This window comes from Vipera berus, assembly GCF_964194415.1.
Source record: "Vipera berus genome assembly, chromosome: W".
In the NCBI taxonomy this organism is placed as follows: Eukaryota; Metazoa; Chordata; class Lepidosauria; order Squamata; family Viperidae; genus Vipera; species Vipera berus.
Window position 1 is genome coordinate 60583992 of NC_138210.1, and position 12793 is coordinate 60596784.

The following is a 12793-nucleotide window of genomic DNA, read 5'->3' on the forward strand; positions in this document are numbered from 1 at the left end:
TTGGGGTGCCTCTAGTCGTTCATTCCTGGTTTGCTGTGGTGTTACTAGCCGGAGACTTCCTCCTCCTCCTGTTCCTACCGGTACAATACGATATGTTCTTACGGAGGCTTCTGACATTCCTAATGAATCAGAGCCTGCTGGGTCTGGTTCTTTTTCCATTTTCACCAATGGTTGCATTCGTTGTTCGAATGGTGTCTGACACTGGAAGTACTGGGCTACCATATTCCGCTTTGCTGCTATTTTCCTCCTCATTCTTTGGATTTGGAGTTTATGTAGGCTTCTGCTGAAGCTTCCAATAACTGGTCTGCCAGCTGGAGACACTATCAAGTGGAGAAATTCCTTGAGTGGTTTGGGTCTCAAGCTAGAGGGAGAGACAATGATACAACAAAGAGGAATATGAACACAGGTTTTTTTTTAAAAAAAAAAACAAGTTACAATTGAACTACCTATTTTAATATGTCAATTGGGGACACCTATCCATAAAGATATTGCATGCTACCAGCGCAAATCAAGAGTTGATTGGCCAATAGGATCTATAACTATAACATTAAAAGAAAACTAGCTATGAGTACAGAGGCAGGTTACAAAAGGGTACATAAAGCTAGTATTTGAAAAATAAATAACACATTTCATGTGCCTATTGCTGTTTCCAAGCTGACCAAGCTGCATTAAAAATTATTTAAATTAATTATTAGTAAAATAACTGTGTTATAGGACTTTTCTCCTAGATTAGCTAAACTGGAGAAAGCAGGATATTTTGCTTGAAGTAATCCGTTCAGCTATTAAAACTGCAATCCTTTGTATATTTACTTGAATTCAGTAACACAGCTAGCCCTAGAAGACAGGAGAGTGAATTTTAGTCCTGCTCTTGGCATGAAAGCCACACATGAAAGTGTGACTTGGGCCAGTCACTCTCTCACCTGAACTGATCTCACAGGATTATTGTTGGGAAAATAGGAGAAGATAGTACTAGTTACTTTCACTTTGAGTTACTTATAAAAAATAAGAGACAAGATAAATAAATTTCTTCCAGAAATATACACAATGAGGTTCATAGTTTTCTTCAGATTGTAAACTTCACAAAACCTTTCCTTGACAAGCACCCTGAAATGCTTCAATTTGCAATGATCTGGTCACACTTGTAATACACTGTGTAAGAACTCAATTTTCCCCTTTAAATGATATTCCCATTTATTAAATGTAATACTTTCTATGTTACAGTATCTCAAGAACTGAACTAAGCATGACATGGAAGAGAAAGAAGAAAGCCAATTAATCAGGGAAGGGTAAAGTCTAAATTTGACTGGCATAAAGGACGGGAAAGGAATGGTTTAAACTATTATTACTTTCATATGTTACTTTACATAGTTTTATAATTCATGCTTTGAAGCCAGCTCATTTATAACTGATCATAATTTATGTTAGACTGTTGTACCAGGCTGTGGGCTGGAAGTTTTACATCCTCCAGCAGTTTTGGCCTGGACCTTTCTAAAATTGATTATTCTAAGTTGTGATGATGGTCAAAATCTTGAATAGTTTAAAAGGGGGACCAAATGCTTTCAGATCTATCATCTAGAAAACTCAGTGTTGTCTTTAGGGCAGCATGACTCCAAATACCAACTACATGAGAATATCTTGCTTCTGAGCATTATTGGACCATCTAGTTGTAATTTAAAAAAATGCTCGACTAAGATAGGCCTTTGTCTTATTCAATGGGGCTGTTCTTATATTCAGTAGTTATTTAAGTTATATTGCTCAAGGTTGGAAGTTGATGGAAGTTGAAATCCAAAACATAAAGAAACATTTCACATATTCAGCACCAAATAATATGAATACAAACTTCCAAATGCTTCCATCTACATGAAAAGAAATATTTTCTTATCAGATGTTGTGTTAAACCAGATTTTGTTATCTTGTCTTATTGGAAATTTCTGATACAATGCGGAAAGGCTTAAGGGAAAGAGCCAAAAATTACAGAAGATTATATATCTGACATTTAGAGCAGTTGGTTCAAGCCACCATTTTAAGACTCTACAATGTTCCTCCAGATTATCTCTGAGATTCAGAGAGGACTAGACCACTTTAAACATCTAAAGTCTTCAACAATCATAAAAATTAAAAGATGAAACCCAAGCCAAATGGCCCTTATTTGTCCCTATCTTAGATTGGGACTGATTAGCCAAATCTGGAACATTGAAGAAAATTATAAAATAGTTTGAAATAAACTTCCAACCAAAGAAGGGTTGCCATTAAAGGTTAACTAAAGAACTTACTAGAGGGCATTTTTCCAGCTTCCCTCTTCTAGATTCCTTATTTTTTTCTAAATAAAAGAAGATAACATAAATACAAATTCATTCTCAAAATTACTCCAAACTGAAACAAGAGACTATGTACAGTATTGTCTTTGCCATTAGATCAGCTCTGAATTCTACTGGCTGAATGATGCACTGGACATTGAGCCAAGAAACACCAAAACTTTTCCAACATGTACCAAAAATTGCACATAGGAACTGACCAGATTTTTTTAGTGTGGTAATTCAGTGGTATGAAATCATGGTAGAATTAACTACTATAAATTCTAACAATAAAAAATAGAAGACATATATTCATTGAACTTATATAATGCAATCAATCATATTTAAACAAAAATACAGTAATAGTATTTTTAGCTACCCCCATTAAAAATATGCCAGCTTTATCTGTTATCCTGAGATCGTTGCTTAAAAAAGAAACATTGGAGGTGGCATTTTTAAAATATCAACCAGATGTACTCCTTTTATAATATGTGACAAGTGGAAGGAAGGTTTTCTGTTCAGGCTGACCAGCAAGGCAGTTCCAAGAATTATGTTAAATCTCAATTTACAGATCATAAATAGCCATTAGTAGAAATGTAACAAAGATACATTTCCTGTCACATTTACCATTTTTGTATAGATACTGCTCCCAAAATTGGTTTATGTGAAAAGATTAGACCACTAGGCAAACATCCCCACCATGTACAAGAAAAATCTAAGCATGCAATACTGGTCAAAAGTAAATTTAGGATTTATGAATTTATGCCTTGCTATCAATCAATCAATCAATCATTCCAAATTTTTCTTGCTTGCTGGTTGGAGAAGGATCAAAATCCTTAGAAAGCTGGAATACATCAGGGTCTAAGTGATTCTTAGAAGTATCCAAATTTCTTTAATAGGGACTTTAGACCACCATACCAATATTAAATTCTCTGCAAACAAATTCATTGTTTCAAAGAGCATTTTCGCTAACTGAGGAATACTCAAGATATTCATGGAATAAGATTTCTAATAACGTTTCAAATAGACAAAAATATTTTCAAGTGCAAATACAATGCCAGGATAGATAGAGAGGAAGGAGGAGAGAGAGAGAAAAAAGAAATCTTACTAGTTTTGAGTCTTCTACTCATCCAGCCTTGCCAACCAAAAACTGCAGATTCAGTCCAGCATGTGCCTGCTTGCCCACTCCAAATGCTTTACTTGATGTCAGTTTTTTAAAACTTTCAGATTCCCCAAAGACTTAGTTGACTCCTGCCTTTGCAGCCCTCACTTTCTTGAACCTGTTATTCGTGAATCCCACCCACCCCCAACCATCTCAGAGCATGCTCAGATTAACAAGGTTGTGCAACTGACTGGGCCTCATTGCACCCATATGGTCTCAACTCATTTTAGATTTCCCACAAACAGTGGGAAACTGTTAGTATGCATGCCATTGGTGTGCTTGCAAACAAAAGCCCAGCCCATAACAGAGCATTAACTTCACAAAAGCAAGCCATTAGCTATCCAGACTGACTGGCTCCATCTTTTTCCAGAAGTCTGCCCAATAAACATCTTTATAAATACATGCACATCATTTTAATATGATGCACCATTCTATAGCCACAGAATCTAGTACCTCCATTTTTCAAAAATGTATAAGCTTGCAGTTGGATCAAACTGATCCAGTAAAAAGAATGTGCTCAGGAGCATTATAAATAACACCTACAGAATATAATGTTCCTAGAGAGAGAAAAAGGATTGAAATTACTCTTCTCAACAGGGAAATAGGAAAAGCATTTCTAGTTGATTTCAGGCCGACATGAAGATTTGAAATGTCTCTTCAGTAGAAGTTTTACTGTCACTGAAACTTATTTGCTTGTAAAAGCTTTTAAGGGTGATGTTTATCTGAAGGTAACATTAAAGACATTATTACATTCATGTTCAAGCCATGGTTAACTGAACCATAATGAATTTAATCCAATTTTCTGGGTACAAATATCAAACTGATCACAGTGGCTGATTTCACACAACAGGCTGAAAGAAATGTGATGGGCTAATTACTGTGCAAAACACAGTTGTTAACAGACTGTCCCAGATGACTCAAACAAATGGAGTCAAACAACTTGGCTCAAGGACAGGTTTAGATTGCAATGATAAAGCAATTTAGGATTAAGGCCCCTTTGGACAGAACTGATTCTATGGAAATGTGTTAATACATCCATAAAAGTTCTCTTGGCAACAGTATAAATGTAGTTCATCATCATTGCCTTCTTCTGGGATATTTTCTTAAGTAAATTCCCTCAAAATTAGATTAATAAAACATACAGAGGCCAAGCTGCCCTAACCTGATCTAGATTTAAAACATTTAGGATACAAAAGATGCTAGGACTATCCTTTGCGGTGGAATGGAATATGAGCGTGTTTGAGAAAGAATGTCTTGGGATGGGGCAGTATATAAATCTGGGTAATAAATGTGTATCTTCCGCTGATGTAATAAAGCCATAACCCTAGATGCCCTTACAAAACCTACTGAAACAATACAGATTACTTCTATGTAGGCACTAGATAGAATCTGCACTTTAAAAATCAAAATAAATTAATCTGGCATTCAAAAATATGTTTTATCACAGCCCCCTGGATCTCCAGCCTTTAATTCCACTTATTTTACTTTTGCACCTCCATCCTAAGCCTGTGTACAGTACTGAGGAGCAAGGCTCGTTGCCTTCAAATAAGTTTAGTCCCCGGAAAACAACGCAGGTTATATTTGTCTAAGAGCCGGACTGAAGCTGCGATCTAGGAGGAGTATTATCTGCTCCGCCCATTGATTAGGAGGAAGATTAAAAAAAAACCCTGAACAGTACAAAACTCCTGAACAATACTTCTGATCACTCCTGCCCCAAGATCCCCCTTTCCCTAATGTTAACAACTCTGACAAGGTCCTTCTCCCAACTCATCTTCCAAGCCAACAGTGGACTTTTTAAACTAGCACACATTTACCATGTCAGCAGACTAGTTAGACCCTTCCCCAATTTGCTTCCTCCTTCCCTTTCCCAGCCAGTTTGCAGGTTGCACAGAAGTCAGGCAGAGATCTCTAGTCTAAAACGAGAAGCGACCAGATCCCTTAACCTAAGACCTTCACCTACGGCGTTACAGCTGATGGAGCAGCTCCGGAGGGAAGAACTATACCTTTGTCGAGCCCTGGTTGAAATTAAGTTCTGCCCAGCAGCGTGCACTAAACACCAATCCCAGTAAGATTCGCGACCATGGTTTCAAATAAGGAATCCTGGTAATGCAACTTTGGCCAAGGATGCCGCAGGCTATTTCCCTTGAGCTTCTGCCAGCGGATAATTTCCAAATTTTTTTAAAAAAAAGGTGCCGGGGCTCAAAGCTGCCCGGAAGCCACTTCCCCCTGACCCGGGAAGTCCTTCCCCCTAATCATCCCAAAAAATGTAGAAATTGACTGCAGCGATGCATTGCAACGGGAAGGTATTTTGGAAATGTTGGGAGCTTTCCCCCTCCCCCTTTTCTTTTTTTTCTTTTTCCACCCTCAGGTGCTTATTCGTTTATTGCCGGCATTGAGGCTTTCTGTGCAGAAAAGCAGCTCCCGGTGCTGCGAGCAAATCTTCACAGTGGAAAGTAAGGTGACAAGGAGTGAAAGGGGCAGCGCCTTCAGGGTCCTAGATCCGTCCGTCTCGTTAGGGAATCCTCTTAAGAGAATTCGGGTGTAAGAGTTTTAAGAGTGAATTTTGGGTGAGGGCACCGGAGAAGAAGAAGAAGACAGGGATTAGCTACAATACTTGATTATACTGTTATTGTGCATTTTGGAAATATACATTGGAATATAATTCGCATACCAAGTTTATGCAGGTTGCCTCGTGTTTGTGTAGCGCACTAATAAACTAATCTGTGAACCGAGCTCGGTTCACGTAACCCTGAAGTTGCATCCCGAAAAGGCTAACCTCATTTTTAGCTTACTGTGAGGAGCCTGGTTGGACCTGTTAAAGAGGTTTGTTACCCACGCCTTGCTTTTGTTGTATCCCATTTTGTTTCATCCAAAAAGCCTGAGTATTTCTATTAAGACAGTTAATTTTCCTAAATGCTGTGAAATTCTGTTTTAGGGAATCCTCCCTTAAAGGATTTTTGTTTGTTTTTAAGATGGCCATTTTTTCAAATTTAATCTGTCGCTGTACCTTTAAGAGCAGATTTAATGGCAATTGACAGTGCCTAGTTGACCTTGGCTGATCTCAGAAAAGCTAAGCAGAGTTTGGCTCCGTGAGTAGTAGAATAGGCATTGGAAATCCAGCCATTATAGGTTGGACTACAAAGTGGAAAAGGAAGAAGAAATCCTGGAAGAAAAGCCATCAACTTCAAAGGACTCTCTGAAAATATAGTATTTTGGGCCAGAAATTATTTGTTGTTTAGACCTTCAATTCTGATAATAAAAAGAAGTCCAAGATCAGCGTCCTGTAGTTTTTTGAACAAACTGCTCAGAAGCAGTTTTCTTTCCTGGTTGTTTGCATATGGGTGGAGGAAGTGATTTTTGAGGAAGCAAGGCATTAACTGCAGCCATCAGATTCATTTTGGATATCTTTCATAAGAGGTGGCAGGATTCCCAGGAGAGAGGGAATAGCATTATTAAGAAAAAAACCACTTCTCATGAACCATGGTGCCTCTGGATGTTTTAGAACAGAGGTCCCTAACCTTTTGAGCACCAGGGACTAGTTCTGTGGAGATTTTTCTGCAGACCAGAGGGGGCCTGATTTCATGTACTGCCTGCATCCCGCAGATGGGGCTTTGCTTGTTTGCACGGACCGGTTTCTGGCATGCCGCAGACCAGAGCTGGTCCATACACCGGGGTTTGGGGAGCCCTATTTTAGAACATATCTCCCCTAAGTTAGGTCCCAGCTACTGACCTGGGATGGTAGGAGCTGCAGTTTGAAACTTCCGAAGGACATCCTATTGAGTGTCCTGTTTCAGGAAGGCAACTACTTCACACAAGACTCTGTTGTAATGATTTTTCTCTTTATCTTTGCTCAGCAAGCAAATAATATCTTCTTTAAAAGCCAGTGTTTCAATTCTTGTAACAGGCTAGGGCCTCTATGAAAAATATTATTAACCTAAACCTAGCTCCCCTTGTAATTTTGTGGATCATTTTTGTCCTTCCAACTTATGGCATTTCCTGAAGGAGCAGGTCTGTGTCATAAAAGATAGAGATAATGGCATGCAAAGTTATAAACTGGAAAGGGTGCACTGAATTAGTATATTGGTAACTAGTTTAGGGACGCGGTGGCTCAGTGGGTTAGGACGCTGAGCTTGCCGATCAGAAGGTCGGCAGTTTGGCAGTTCAAATCCCGAGTGCCGCGTAGCAGAGTGAGCGCCTGTTACTATTCCCAGCTTCTGCCAACCTAGCAGTTCGAAAGCACGTAAAAATGCAAGTAGAAAAATAGGGACCACTACGGTGGGAAGGTAACAGCGTTCCATGCACCTTTGGCATCTAGTCATGCTGGCCACATGACCATGGAGACATCCTCGGACAAGTGCTGGCTCTTCAGCTTTGAAATGGAGATGAGCACCGGCCCCTGGAGTTGGAAACGACTAGCACACATGTGCGAGGGAACCTTTACCTTTTAACCAGTTTATATACAGGTACAAGACCTGTACCCAAATAATGACTATATTTTCTCTGTAGATATATACTGCTTGTCTGTATATCAACAGCTCTACAAGAAAGATTACTTTTTACAATGGAGACAAGATACCAGTTTGTTCAGGAAGTACTGGGCATGAGAGGAGAAGCTTGGGACCCCATCAATATTTGTAGTTGCTTGTATAGAATTCATACAATTCTATTCTTTACTCTTACCTTTCTTGAATTCTTTTTCCAGCTTGTCAATCAGAAACTTGGGAAGGGGCTGTCTTGTTTTCTGGGAAGTAGAATAATTATCTGTAGGCTGCCAGGCCCACTTCAAAATGCTGATCACCTATAAATTTCCTGGAGATACCAGGAAATGCCTTGCCAAGCATAATTCTGCCTTTCTACTTTGAACTTTGTGGGGGAGGGGGGCTCCTCAAAGTTCCCTCCAACTGGAAATTAAGGTGGCTTGAACCAGATGACAAGAGTTGTCAGTAATGGTCCATGCATTATGGAATGTTCCCCTTCACCCTTCATTTCCCAGAAGTATCTGAAGACTTGGCTTTGTCATCAGGCCTTGGTTTCTCAGGGGACCACTGATACCTTGAGGTGGTTCATTGCTAATCAAATTGTATGTGTGTGTTTATGTCTGTGTTCAGTATGTTTATAGTTATATTTCTTTATTTTGCTGCACACTGCCCAGAGTAATGTCTTGGGAGATGGCCATATAAATTTAATAAATAATGAAGCTTATTTCACCCAGGGGTACAATTTTCTCCCACTTTTCTTGACAATGAATGGCAATGAAAATGACTATTTCAGGGGGGCTTTGGGCTGTAGGATGATTTAGTACATATCTCTTTATTCTTCTAAACAATTCTTTGAATTGTTTTTCTCAGTATGGAGATAGTCAATTACATTGATTTGTAAGTATCACCTAGAATCATGCATATCCAAGTGCTTTGTGAGTTAAATAAATACTTTGCAAGCCCCGTCCCAATTTTGTAGGAGACAATCTATTCTTGAATGCCCTGTCACCAGTGTAGAAAATGGACCATGGTAAGTCCAGTGTAATCTCTCTCCCTAAGTGTATTTGTAGGAAGATATTGGAAGGTAAAATTACACTGTAGTATATTGCTTAATATCCACTGGCCACACATTGGCCAATTCAATCCATGATTTCAATTCGTGCTTAGTAATATTGAGTGGGGCATGAGATTCTTCTGCTGAAGTAATTGAAGTGATTGATAAATGTGTGTGAATGTTTGGCTTTTAATTTCTCATTTCCCTAAGGGTCTGCAACCTTTCTTGCTTTGGTGAAATCCCAGAGGAGAAAATCGTGTGGAAACATCTCCCACAGGACTTGTTCAGTTACGGAGCCTAGGTATCCAAGGACACTGCAGAGTTATTGAGAGATGTATAAGAAAAACAACTTCAGCACACTCAAAATGCCATCTAAGGTATTGTGAGAATGAGGTGAAAACAGTTGAAATAAAAATCAATTCCAGTAACTTCCATACTATCTCAGCAGATCTTACTGCAACCTTTTAAGATAGCATTTCTATTAAAAGTGGAAGTCTAAAATCAGGGCTCTACCTAATGCAACTGGGTGAATTCAGGTTAAGATAAGATTTGAATGGGATTTTTCCCCCTCAACAATCTCTAAAGCTGTAGATTTAGTAAGATCTGTGGTCATGGAGTAAAATCTGATAAACTCTAATCATCCAAGTACAGGATTATAAAGATCTGACTTGCAAAAATCTGAATGACTACTAGATGGCAACACAAGCATACAGAAATCTCATTTTTGCTGCCATCTACTGGTCATGTGAACTGATGGGTTATAGAATATAATCTTTGGAGAAGCACTGCTAACTCTCTTACCAGGATATTTCCATTTTTGTAGCTATTCATTTCCTTTATGCCAGAGCACTTTTAGTTAATTTTTCATTTTTTAAAATGTAATTATTACCCAGTTACTGTCCTTATATGTCACAAAAGTCTAATGGTTACTCATATAATCTGAGAGATTTCAAAAATATTGCATTGGATTCCATTATTTGTATATACAGGTAGTCCTCGACTTAGAACTGTTCGTATAGTAACCATTCAAAGATGCAACAACACTGAAAAAAGTGACATGGCTATTTTACACTTAGGACTGTTGCAGCATCCCCATGGTCATGTGATCAAAATCTGGATGCTTGGCAACTGGTTCATATTTATGACGGGATCATGTGAGCAGATTTTGTGACCTTCTGACAAGCAAAGTCAATGGGGAAGCCAGATTCATTTAACAATAGTGTTACTAACTTAATAATTGCAATGATTCACTTAACAGCTGTGGCGAGAAAGGTCGTAAAATGGGGAAAATCCCATCTTATTCTGCTTATCTTCCTAGCCCACGCAAAATTGGGAGAGAGGCTGTCACCTGCTGAGAGATTGTATGCAATGTTATTTACAGGCTTTATCTTGACAATTGGAGGAGTGTTATTCATTTGTGCCTACCTTAGAAAACTCATTTGTTTAGGAAAAGTATTTGATTCAAGGGACTGTGTAGCATACTTTGTCAAATAGTAGACCATTAATATCCATGGAGATTCTCAGTCATCCAGATCACAGGTGCTTTTTCAAGAGGCAACTAGACTTTCTTGTTTTTCTTTGAAGAAGTTTTGCTTCTCATCCAAGAAGCCTTTTCAGCTCCACCATCCAGTCAAAGCTGAAGAAACTTCTTGGATGAGAAGCAAAACATCTTCAAAGGAAAAACAAAGAAGTCCAGTTGCCTGTTGAAAAAGCACCTTTAGGACAGTAGACCATTAATGTATCTTAGAAGCTTCATTAATTTAACTCCCTCAGTAATCTATTATATTGGGGATGACTAGTGCCCCCACAATAAGTATCTGACCAAAAAGTAAAGTCACATTTACATCCAAGATAAAAACAAAGGGCAGTTTTTAATCACAGCATTAAATTTTTATGCAGAGTAGTTATTCTATTCATTATATAAACAGTATGAATATGTACCATCTATCCAAGACTGCATGTCTGGGATGGTATAAGAAAATAATCACCTTTGGAATGCTTCAATAAATTCAAAATTCTTTATATATTGATAAAACTCCAGATGATTGCATAATTCAACATTTTAAAACTATTGTAAGCTTACTGTTCCTATTTCCAAACTTTATTAACATATTTATGATTTATTAAATAAAGTTATACACATAGTGAGAGAAGTTTGTATTTCTAAGTATGTGTATGCTTTTGAATTATTGTTGACTTTTCAGGAAGGTTGGAGTAGACCCTGCTGTTTGTTTATTTTGGTAAGGTTTTTCAGCAATGGTTTACCATTATGTGCTCCTTAAGACTAAAGGAGTGTGACTAGCCTGAGGTCACACAGATGGCTTTGTGCCTAAAGCAAGATTCGCAACATCCTAATTTCTGCTTGATGCCTTAATCACTACATCAAAGTGGCTTTTATTTTTTTGTAAGCATCCCCTCCATTATTTTATACCACCAGCATAATGAAATTTACAACCAACCATAAACATTATCTGAGCTTAATACTGATCTGGGGTTTTTATTCTTAACTAGAGTGTTTAATCCTTTATTGCTCTTTCAGATCAGTGAAAATCTCATTTATTATACAAATCTATTTTGGGCTTTGCTGGGATTAGGAATGCCTAATTTTTAATTAGTGGAAGATGCATACAGATTTATGCTCCGAGGTCTTAATATAAACTTTAGATTGCAAATTAACACAGAAATATTGGGGTGGTAGATGTCAACTTTAATTTGCATTCTTTCATTTCATTCTAACAAGTAATGATTTGTGGGTAAATATATCTATATCTAGTCTGTATGTATATCTATATATCATGGAACAAATATAAATCTACTGGTTGCATAGTGTTTAGAATGCAGAATTGTAGGCAAACTGCCCACAGGCTGGAATTCAATCCTGATGATGGGGGTCAAGGTTGACTCATCCTTCCAAGATTGGTTAAATGAGGACCCAGACTGTTGAGGGCAATATGCAAATAATGTTTCAACATTGTAAACCTCCCAGAGTGTGCTGTAAAATGCTAATGGGATGCTATATAAGCCTAAACACTATTGTTATTGCTACATTTATACCTAGAATGTGTCCATATCAATGCACCAATAAAGCAATTTGTGATGCATTAGAACTTAGTGAGTTTGTAAGCAAGGCACTGGTACTTTCAAGGGAATAACAACACAGGACCTAATACCGTATATACTTGAGTATAAGCCGACTCGAGTATAAGCCGAGACCCCCAATTTCACCCCCAAAAACTGGGAAAAGTTGTTGACTCGAGTATAAGCCGATCCGCCGTTCTGCAAGCCTCCGCCGCCAGCAGAGGCTCGATCCGCCATTTTGCAAGCCTGAATACACAGGAATACCCTGTGTGGCCGCGGCTCTCGGGGAAGCCCTGGCTGTCCGCTTCCTCGCTCCACGCTGCCATTCGGGGCCCGCGCGTTCCCCGGGCAAATCGCGGCGCCCAGCAGGCGAGGAAACACGCCCGCTCCAGTCGCCCCCCCTTCCCTCAGGAGACGCGAAGCAAGTGACCGCCCGGAGCTTACCGAGGACTTGCGCGCGGCCGAGGCTTCGGTGCTTCCAGGATCGCGCGCACCTCTCCCAAGCCGCCGCCGTCCGGAGACCTGCCGAAGTTTGGGGAGGTGCGCGCGCACCTCCCCAAACCTCCCCAAACGTTGGCAGGTCTCCGTTCCTCCGCGCAGACCTGCCGACGTTTGGGGAGGTTTGGGCGCCTCCCCAAACCTCCCCAAACGTCGGCAGGTCTCCGTTCCTCCGCGCAGACCTGCCGACGTTTGGGGAGGTTTGGGCGCCTCCCCAAACCTCCCCAAA